General features: G+C 51.5%; 1 long non-coding RNA gene across 2 annotated transcripts in view; it reads left to right on the plus strand.

Moving 5' to 3' along the window:
• Positions 1-11,386, plus strand: part of LOC102476401 (uncharacterized) — a 57,120-nt gene that overhangs the window by 40,369 nt on the left and 5,365 nt on the right. The window lies entirely within an intron of this gene.

Here is an 11,386-nt window from a genome sequence, read left to right on the forward strand (position 1 = left end):
GAAAGCCTGAGGCTGCCGTGCCCATCCCTCGCCGCCACACCAGTGACCAGGTACTTCCGAATGGTCCTGGCGCATTCACAATGCGTTGAAGGCTATTGCACTTAGCGTCTACAAAGTGTTCTCCATTCTGCACATCCGGCCATGGTAACAAGACCATGAATGCTGCACGTACTAGAAGACAAGTACACTTCTGAGGCCTGCAACTTTCTCGGTAAAGGTATTAACAGTTTCTAAATTTGTCATTGAGGCCTTGGAAAACTACCAGAACATCCACAATTTCACTGCTAGAGCAGTTGAGCCTATTACAAAGAAAGGAAAGCATGTAGCTTCATTACAGAACTTCAGCCTCATCTCAGGAGCAGCGCTCTAAGTTCAAACAAACCCTCATAAGCCAGCTCGCTGTCATGACTGCCGAGTCTGAACAGCCGCAGAGGAGACCCACCCTGGGCCCTGAGCACGTGAACTAGCAGAAGCTGGACGCTAAGAGAAGTCAAAGCACACCCTTAAGCAAGGACCTTCTACCTGTAAAGGGAGCATAAATAGAATGATACCTGCTCTTCCGTTCTTTGGTTTCTCAGAGTCCATAAATATTTCCGAATCGCGTTGAGAGGATACTTTTTGAAATAAGAGACTCTTGATGGAGGAAGCAGATTATCCATAGCGAGGAGAGCCAGAGGGTCCCTGTCAGCGACGTGTGAAATCTAGACACTTAATGATCCTCCCCGCAGACAGAGCAGACGTTGTTACCGCTGCTTCCTCTTCGGGGTGGAGTTCCTGGTGAATCCAAGTGACAGCGTCCAGAATCGTCCAGAATCGTCCAAATGCAATGCCCGGAGGGCGCTAGGAGCCAGGAGGGGTCGGGGCCGTCTGCAGCACACGAGCTGCCGAGCAAGCTGCCGGGCGGCGGCGATGTGACTGTCCTATTTCTAGCACGGCGTTCTGTTGCAAGCTATGTTAATATTAGCAGGCTGGTGACTTCCATGTCCACAGACACTGCGGGGTTTGATTTGAATTCTCCTGACAGGTTTTCTAGTCCTTAAAGAGGGCATGGCATGTGGGTTTCCAGTTTCTCTCTACATTTCTTATCATCACAGCACACGCTGACAGCCCTCAGCCACATCTACGTGTCGAGTCGCTGGTTCCGGAGAAGCATTGTTTTAGGAGGAGACTTCTGAAAGAGATGAACAAGCAACCTCTCCTGGAGGCTCTCAGGAGCTCACTGTCAGCAGGGAACTTCTGTGCTGCTTATGCAGGGCCGTAACCAGACCCTTCACAGTCCGGGAACAAAAGCTGCCCACAGGCTGTTAGAAAGGCGTCTCTCCCTGCGCCCTTATCACAAAACCACAGGCTGAGTCCAGAAACACTCCGTTTCCACAGGCTCTATGCCGAGTGTAGGGAGAGAACACGTATGTGCTTACTTTCTAATAATTATAAAAAGGACTCGTGGCTTTAAAAAAAAGAAAGACAACATGGTGAGAGGCCTGTGGTCTCCGAGGACACGAAACCCTGAAGTGTGTAAGTTCAGCGTCTCCTTAATACGCCATGCAGGTCACAGGGCTTCTGAACCAGGTCCCAGGTATGACTCCTACGTTTCTAGTATCTGGTTTATGTGACAGGAATGTCAGGTCACTTCTGCAAAGGGCTGCTGTGGAAAGACGAGGTCGGACGTGTGGCCCAGGGTTTCGATTTAGGGCAGAGAGCTGTCTCCCGCCTTCAGAGAGGGCCTTTGGGCTTGTGGAGGTGGGCAGGCAGAGTGGGGAACCAGCGTTACAGCCTGTGCTATCCCCCATGGCCTCCCTGACACTCCGAGATGGGCCACTGCCTTCAGGGAACACTGGATGTCCGAGAGCAGCTGTGGCGAGCAGCCCGAGCCATCTGTCAGGCTGGCACCAGGCCCACTGGTAAGGGGATCTCCCGGACGCGCCGGGCCCAGCTTCCATTCTAAGAAGCTCTTCACATGCCGCTGCTGGGGCTAGATCCTGGGAGGAGGCCCCGCCCTCCCGCCACCCCTTCCTGTGCATCCACACGTGTCACAGAGGCTCTGAGTGCCAGAGACAGCTGACCCTGTCCAGGCAAGAGAGCAGCGTGGTGCCACAAACCCCCGAGGGCTGACCGCACGCGCTGCGTGCTCCTGCCAGCTCACCGCCCAGGACGGAAAAGGGCTTGGAAGCCCTGACCCTCCCAGCCAACCTGGGATCCTGGGTGGGAGATGGCCCCAGGGGTAACAGGGACAGGCGAAGGGACAGTCACATACACTTCAAAGGCCACAAACCGCTTTGCGTCTGTTAGTAAAAATACCGGAACCTTCAGAAATGCTTCTTTGCTGCGAGCAGAAGCCGGCATCCTGCCAGACACCCACAGCACAGCTGGCGATCAAAGCCTTGCCTGTGGTGGACCGGCACCAAGCAGGCTTGCTTAGGGTGCTGGGTACAGGATCACCTTTTTCTGGGTCTCAGGGAAGGATGTGAAGAGCTGGGAAGGAAGGAAAACCTCCCCAGAACAACAACCCTGCTCTCTTAGATTGAGCATAAAACGGAAAAAGGTGAAACAAGTGCAGCTAAAATTCCCTCAGGCATCCAACCGATGACAAGTGTGAGCCCATGGCACCCCCAGGCTTGGAGACCATGAAACAACTTGTCAAAGTCACATAGTCACAAAGGCAGAGCAAAAGGGGTCCCAGCCCCAGAGGCCTGGCTCCAGAGCCCTGCTCCCAATCAGTGCCCTCCACAGCCTCATGAGCCACACCCATGATGAGTTCCTGAGAAACTGCATGTATCTTATTATTTTAAAAAATTATGTGTTTAATTTTATTTATTCATTTGTTTGTTATCGTTATTAATTAATTTGAGCAGAGAGAGAGAGAGAGAGAGAGAGAAAGTGAGAAACCAAGCCACCAGGTCCCAGACTCGAACTGCAGTCAGCCATGTGGGAGTCCGGTACCTGAACCACCACGCCACCTGCTGGCCCCAGAGACCTCTACAATGAGCCTGAAGTAGGAAAGACATGCGGTTGCCTTGTTAAAGAGATGTACTAATGTAGATTTCTAGGAATTTACAGACTAAGGTCATCGGATTGGAGAACAGGTACATCTACAAAGTCATACGGCTTCCTGTCTGAATTCTCTACAAGTAATGCTAATATTCATTACCTAGCTCTTAAAGATTTCTAAATGAAATGATTCTGATGTTAAAAAGAGCTTGTATGGGGCCAGCAGGGGGCCCAGTGGTAGGGCTGCTGGACTCCTACATGGCCAACTGCGGTGTGAGTCCTGGACCTGGCAGCTTGCCTTCTCACTCTCTCTCTCTCTGATGACTATAGCAAGTTAAAAGATAATAACAAAATAAATCATTATTTTTAAAAAGAACTTGTATTTATAGATACAGATGTTTTTTTTTCCAAAATTTTGAAAGCGACCACAGTCTTGGTTCTGTTTGACAAGGTCTTCAGTGGTCTATTTCTCTCCTTGGGCCTGCAGATACGAATGTGGGTGTGTACACACCTTGTTTGTCAGGGCAGGGCACGGGCTGCCCGTGTTCACACACGGAGACCTCTGCTGTCACAGTCTGGACGAGTGCCGTTTCTGAGGGCCACTGCGACTCACTGCATGGTGCAAGGCTGACACACACCGGCAAGGCCTGACCTCAGGCAATGCAGGCGCGTCTGCTCCCTGCAAGGCGTGGTGGGAAAGGAGGCTGACTCCCACATGGCCTACTGCATGGTTTAGTCCCAGCCTTGAGGGCGTAAAACACACCAGCAGGTGTGTGTGCACATGTGTGCGCGTGCCAGAGTCCCAGCAGGATGGAGAAATGGAGGAGGGACTGGAGTGTGCCCACAGCTCTTCGGGGGTGTTTTCTCGCTGTCTTTCTCATCTCTGTCTCTCGGAAGTATGCCTGCCCTCTGACCTATAAACAAAGCAAACAAACCAAGAGTGGGAGCAGGTGTCTAACCCCGCACAACACGCCCAGCCTTTGTCCTCTGTGCAACAGAAACAGCGGCCGCGATCACAGCGAGAAAGGCGTGGGCGAGGGGCTGAGACCGCAGTGGGCGAGGGCCCTCGTGTGCTTTGCAGTTCCTAGGAATCGCCCGCCTTTTTCTTTCTTGCTTGCTTTTCTTTTAAGGGCTTAAAATATGGAGAATTCCAAAAAGCAGTGCCAGGAAGAGTAGGGGCAAGGGAGTAAGGGAGAGGTGTTTCACGACTTCCTCCCCAGATGCCGGGAAAGACGGGTGAAGCCATGCGGCATGCACACTCCAGCCAGGAGGCCTTCTGGATGTGCCCACACATTCCTCCTGGAAGGGAAAAGACAAGACTGGGTGTCAGATTCCTAAGAGGAGAAGAGAACTGAGAAGCCGTGTTGCCAGGGTACGTTTGAGTTGATAGGGTCTCAAATTGCGTCAGGATAGGAGCTGAAGCCCCCTGCTCTTCCCCTGCCAGTAAATCCCGGGAGTTCCCATCAGGAAAACGACTGCATTCCTTGGGAAGTCGTCCAGCCCGGATACAGAGGGCAAGCAGGCAGAACGAAGGGGAAGCTGCCAGCTCCGAAAACAAACCATTTTTTATTACACATTCCACGGAGAAATCACTCCATCCCACTAGGTCTGGAGAGGCCGGCCCAGTCTCCTGCACCCCAAGAACGGAGCTCAGTACAAGCAGGAGAGTGCTCGCAGGCACGCGCACACGGCACCGGTCACGTGCTGCAGGGCTGAGGCTCTGCTGCTTTACCAGACAGCATTTCCTTGGTGCCTCCCCCCCACCCCGGGAGCCATTACCCCGCATCTGCCAATGCTGCGTTTCTACTGTCCCGAAACCCGTGTTCAGAATCTCTGGATGTTCTCATCACGACCGCAGCTCAGCAACTTCGATGCTTCTAACTGTCCGAAGAGCCCTACAGCTGGCGTGTCTCCTTCCTGGTTTGGAGCGCTGGTTCCGCTAATGTAACAAGGACCGTCCTTTCGGAAGACACTTGGCCATCCTGTGGGTTGTTTCCCTCCTCCCTCGGCATGCCACCTGAGAACCGAGTATTCTCACGGGGGGAGGGGGGGTGAGAAAGCACCTCCCATGAGGGACAGTCATACCGCCAAGTCCTCCCGTGTCTCCCTCCTCTTGGGGTTTGGACATGCACACTCGCCGGCTGTGTTCAAGCTGTCACGTCTGAGACGTGAACTGTGCAGTCAGCCACGTGGGATCCAGTTTTCTTACCCAGCACACCACCGGCTGGCCTGCACCAGTCTCTCTGAAAGGAAGTCTTCTCTATCTTTCATGTGTTATAAGTACTTTTTTCTCGAACGTTAAGTGGGTAAGAGACTTGGGAGCTTTCCGTTGAAGCCTTTGAAGTCTCTCACGTGTCCTGGGACAGAGCTACCTGACCTCGTGTGCATACGAGCCTCCCGGGCGTCTGGGGCAGAGCCCAGGGCTGCATGCTCAGGAGTCCAGTGGGACGGTGACGGTCCACGCAGCCACGTCTCAGAGCCTCTGCACAGCTTCAGTTTTGCGCTATTATTATTGTTATTTTAGTTTGCCAGAGAGTGCGTACCAGCACAGGGGTGCAGGGGAGCTCCCTGGATGGGACAGGACCACATACAGCCCCTCCTCCGTGTCTCGGTCCTGCCGTCATTGGGGCATGCATGAACACAGGCCTGGCGGGTCTCTCACGCCACTGGAACCAAGGCTCAGATAGGGTTGACCACACGGGATCTGGCTCCCTTAGGCCACCTGGAAACATGGCCGGCCTGGAATTCAGTTTTAATGTCCAGTTACATGAATTTCCCCAGAAACATTTGTTGGCTTACTTAGAAAGACATCCCTGACTCAGGTTACAAAATCTTTCCATATATTTCCTTTGAAAGTGGTTTGTTTATTCTATGAGGGAGAGGTAGAAGAGAGCAGTCCCCAGCAGGGTCTCCCACCACAGTCTCCCGGTCGTCTCCCAGCCAGCCAGGGTCACAGCGCGTGGGCAGGCACCTGCACGTACAGGTAAGCCAGGGAGCTGGACCAGTCTGCTGCGTGGCTTCCATGTGGGGCGTGGTCCCCCCACCGTGCCCCTCGGGCCCCCGTCTGTCTATTTTCCAGTACGCTTTGTTTTTTACATTGAGAGATTTAACACCATTTGCAATTTATGTTTGTATATGGTATGAAGTAGATCTCTATTTTCATTTTTTCACCAAAGGTGATTTTCCTAGCCCCTGCCATGACCAAGTAGCACAGACCAGGCCTTAAATGACAGGGACTTGTTGCCTCACAGTTCCGGACAAGGCAGGTGGAGGTATGGGCAGGGCCGGGCTCTTCTGAGGCCTTTCTCTCTGGCTTGTAGACGGCCATCATCACCGACGTGTCTCTGCGAGCTCATGGCCGAGGGGTGGGGTGTAACTTCAGTGTGGGAATTTGGGAGCGGGAACGCAATTCAGCCCGTAACAGCTTGGCTCTGTTTTCAGACGTTCCCTTTGTCCACTTCTGTGTTTGTACCTGTGTTCAGGTATAGACATACAGAGTAACTGGAAGACAATCTACTAGTTAGGAATTAACTTTTCTTTAAAAAAAAAAAAGAAAAAAATCTCTGTAAAACATTTCCTCATCTCTTTTCAGCTAGAAACAAATACCTCCCATGTATTTTATTCAAATTTTTATTATAACACTGTTCACTTTATAAAGAAGTTGTTAACTTCTGTCTTTAAATGAGATATCTCAGGTCTCGGATAACTGAATTATTATTAAATCATTATTAAACATTTATATTATTAAATAATTATATTTGATATCATTAACAACCGTATGTTGATGACTTACTATTAATCAAATACTGTGTTGTATTTTGCTCGAACCATCTCAGACATCCTGTAAACTAGCAAAAAGGTTCAGAGCAGTCAAGTTATCTTCCAAAGAGCACACAGCAAGTGACTCACTGAAGGGCCCGGCCCATTTCAGGGCTGGCAGGTGGCACGAGGGTTAGGGTGCTGGCCTCCTCCATGCTGGCTGCAGATCGGGTCCCAGACCGTGGGCTGGCTTTCTCACTTTCCCTCTCTCTCTTGTCAATTTGAAAAAAAGTAATAATTAATAAAATTAAATCAGTAATTTTTTAAAATAACAAAGCCCAACCCATCTCTCCTGACTCTGAGTCTCGAATGCTCGATCATTCTGCAGTGCTGCCTCTAAGGCTTGTTTGGATGCCCACATACCTCCACGCAGAATGCCTGGCTCACGGTAGGTCCTGGCTCACAGGCTGGCAAGATCGACTGAGCTAAAAGCACAGCAGCCGATTGTGTGGTGCCATTCTTCCCGTAAAAGCTCTCGTGACTGGTGGGCTATCCTGGGTCTGGGTTACTGGGGCCGCAGTAGCAGATGCGTGATCAGGGTCCTCCGAATCCCCAGGACACGGAAAGCCCGTGCTTCCCGACAACAAAGAGTCCCTCTCCCTGTGCGTGTCTGGTCTGTAGCGCAGCCTTAAACAGTCTCATTGCTGCTGTTACCTGATGCCAACGTTTTCCAGCATGTCAAGTCAGTGCCATAAAAGGTGCATGTAAACATCAAGACAGAGCATAGCCCAGCTGCCGCGGTGCGGGGGCGGCACCTGGCCTGCACGCTCGCGCCGACATGGAAGGCTGCGGTGGGCTCCCGGACTGACCAGCGTGCAAGCTGGGACCCTGGTGCGAAACCCCGTGCGCGATGCTTATTTCTCTCTCGTGAAGGAAATACATTTTTTTTTTTTGAGAGATTTTCACTGTAGGGCGCGTGCGCTCGCCAGACAGACAGAGAGAGACAGAGAGACAGAAAGCGAGAAATCACCCCCAGGAGGGATGGTCACGCCGCAATCCCTTCTCCTCCATTCTCCTCTCGGGATCTTGGGCACGCACGCACACGCACCCAGCGTGAGTTTTAAGCCACCGGGTCCAGGACACAAACCGCGGTCGACTACGTGGGAGTCCAGCGACATAGCCATTACGCTAACTGCTGGTTCCCGGAAATACATTTTTAAAGTAAAAATAATTCGGAAAAGAGATTAATTACAGCTAGGCAATGAATGCTAGTTCCACATGATCAGTGGAGGCTTTATGCACTGTGATCATTATTCTGTAACTTACGTAATTTAGTGGGTCAAGTTGGTTTAGGATGGAAGCATAAAGGGTAGCTTTATTTTTTATTTTTATTTTTTTGAGAGTTTTTTGCTATAGAGCGCGTACGCTCGCCCAACAGAGAGAGAGAGACAGAGAGATAGAAAGTGAGAAATCACCCGCCAGGGGGGATGGCCATGCTGCAATCCCTTCTCCCCCATTCTCCCCTCAGGATCTTGGGCACGCACGCACACGTGCCCGGCGTGAGTTTAAGCCACCAGGTCCGGGACGCAAACTGCAGTCGACTACATGGGAGTCCAGCGACATAGCCATTACGCTAACTGCTGGTCCTGGGTAGCTTTATTTTTTCCCCCATAGGGCACATGCACTCACTGGAGAGAGACAGTGAGAGAAAGTGGGAAATCACCCCTAGAAACGCGGCGGCCACACTGCAGTCCCTTCTCCTCCCGAGAGGAGTGCACGTGCACATACCTGGCATGGCTTTCAAGCCGCCAGGTGCAGGCTCAAGCGCCCTGCTGGCCCTGAGTAGGCTCCCGGTGGTAGTGATAGCCCGTTTTTGGACTCAGTAAGTATGACTAGAAGAATACCTCTTCATAACTAAGTTCCTTTTCTATATGTGAGGAATTTACACTTGCTTAAAATTGTGAATAACAGTATCTATTCAGAATTTCTTTATGATATGTGTAAGTTCCCTTGATGAGAGAACCTTGTATTATTTAATGGTATAACATATTTGATCATAATGAAGTACTTACTGCTTTCTGTCTTCAGCATTAAGAAGTCATTCTCGGGACCAGCAGGTGGTGTAACGGTTGTGTCGTTCTAGTCCTGGACCCGGCCGGTTAAGACTCACAGTGGGAGCGTGTGCGTGCATGCCCAAAATCTGGAGGGGAGAATGGAGGAGACGGGACTGTGATGTGGCCATCTCTCTGGGGGAGGATTACTTGCTTTCTATCTCTGTCTCTGGCAAGCACACGTGCCCTATAAAGGTAATTCTCACTCTAATTCATAGTGGCATTGTTTTAGACTTGGTTTTTTTCTTTAGTTATTTCCTTGAACTATTCTGAACAATCTCCCCCTTCTTCAGTATTAGTTTTCAGACACTTCCGTATGACTCTCTCCCCCCCAGAGGCCTTTGTTTATGGTATACAATTTTTCTAGCTACAGAATTCTTTTTATCTCTTCATGATGTCTCTTGCTGCGAGGTCCTGTCTAGATATGACACCCTGTGATTCTGAGATGCTTCGTGATGAAAGCAACGTTGTAAACTCCGGGCTTGTCAAGCCCAAAAAGATGCAGGGCTGAAGAGGCGTTGGAACAGCAGGGCTGTTCCTGCCGCTCCTGCGGAGCTGGGAAGCAGCTCTACCTGACGGCAGGGTTGACTCCCCTTCATTCCTGAAACTGTAAACTCATAAACAAGCCTGTTTTTCAAAGCATGTCAAGGTTTTCTCCTTCCCCAGAATTTCCCCAAGTGTCTTTGATGATTTTCATGGCATGCCTCACCGTGTAGAAACTGACTCTCCCTACAGCAGGCGTCCGACTGTCCACATCCATCTGCAGTGTTTCTTCCACGTCGGTCCCGAGTAGGGGTTTCCTCCTCTGCTTTGCACAGAGGCAGCCTTGGAACAGGTGTCCTGGCGTGGCAGCCAACCTAGCGGCTAGCGGAGCTGCTTTCGTGGTGCGGGGCTTGCTGTCGCTGGAGCAGGCGCAATGCAGAGACTACTGCATTTGAAATCTAATAGACGTCAGCTTGCTAGGACAGCTGAATGAAGAATCTCATTTTGCTAATTTTAGACATGTGAGAGCCAAAGGACGCATCTGAAAGGGACATTACAGGACAGCTTTGCAGTGGCACTGGCTCGGGTTCTCCTCCCCGCCTCCTCCAACGCAGAGTTCACCTGTCCCCGAAGGAGAGCTCTCTTCTGACAAAAGTCATGCGCTACCTTCCCTTCTGAATGGACGGCAGCTCCACGTGCCCAGCAGCCAAGGCTGGCCATTCCCGGGAATCACCGTCCTGTTAGAGCCAGGGCAGGCAAAGGGCATCCACCCACCCTCCCCAAGCACAGTGTGCCCGCTATCAAGTTACCGTCTCTCAGCTCGGAACTTCCATTCCACGCCCTCCTCCACGAGGCCGGGATTCTATAAACCACTTCCCGACGTGCCCAGCTGTCCCCTTAGCCTTGTCCAGTGGAGGCAATGGCAGGGGGGAAGAGGGAAGAGGGGACTTGTCCCTTTTACGCTCTGGCTTTGTTTCCTGCTGTTTTACCCATGCCCTAGCCCGCGGTCAGGACCAAATCACACTCATTCTAGCCTTTTAAGCAGAGCAAGTCAGGAGCGAGGCTGAGCGCACCGAGGCCTTGAGGGACAGAAAGGAGCAGCAGCTGTGAGTGGCCACGCCGTTCTTCACTGAGGGGCAGGCGGCAGTGGGGCTTCCATCGGCTCATTCTGTGGCCTACCAGGCTGCTTGTTCCGTTTTCCTGGAGACTCTGCGTATGGTCCTGTAGCCTTTGGCATTTGGTTTTATTAAAGTGTAGCACACACTCAGGAAAACATACACGTATGTAATCAGTCTTCACACATTGTTTTACATACTGAATTCATGTTTATCGCCAGTGTCCAGATAAGCAGATATTACTAACATCCTAGAAACTTCCTTAGTGCCCTCTGCGGTCCAGGGAGTACCACAGCCCTGACTCCTACCATCACAAACCAGCTGGGCCTGTTTGTTTGGCTTTGTTTACTTCATAGAAATAAAACTCCCCCGCGTGTTCCTCATACTGTCTAACACTACGTTTGTGAAAGTCCCATGTTGCTTCGTGTAGTCGTACCTCATCCTTACTGGCATGGTAGAGCTGTCTGCTTTGTGAAGCTACCGCACTGTATTTATCCATCTGTGTCGGGAGTCCTCAAGACCACCGTGGGTTTCAGTAATGTCCTGGGAAGACCCCCAGAACTCAGTGAAAGGGTATAGACTTAAATCCACAAGGGGAAGGGGGATGGGGTCGAGTTCAGAGAAAACCAGGCCTAAGTTCCTGGTTGTCCCCTGGCGAGTGACACACTGTTTACTTCTCCGGCTCTGAGGAGGGACGACACGACCAAGTGCTGCCAACCAGGAAAGCTGCCCTAGCCTGGGTGTCCTGTGCACTGACCAGAGGCCAGCTTAGGCGTGCAGCGCCCAGGTGACGGGCCTTAACTGGTCAGTCTCCGGCCCCACTCGTCAACCACTACAGCGTGGCCCAAAGCCTCAGGCATGCAAAAATAGGCATGCTCTTCACATAAACACACCTGCCTGGCCCGGGGTTGGTGTGCAGAGAGATTCTTT

This window comes from Tupaia chinensis, unplaced genomic scaffold (assembly GCF_000334495.1).
Source record: "Tupaia chinensis unplaced genomic scaffold, TupChi_1.0 Scaffold000601_1, whole genome shotgun sequence".
NCBI lineage: Eukaryota > Metazoa > Chordata > Mammalia > Scandentia > Tupaiidae > Tupaia > Tupaia belangeri.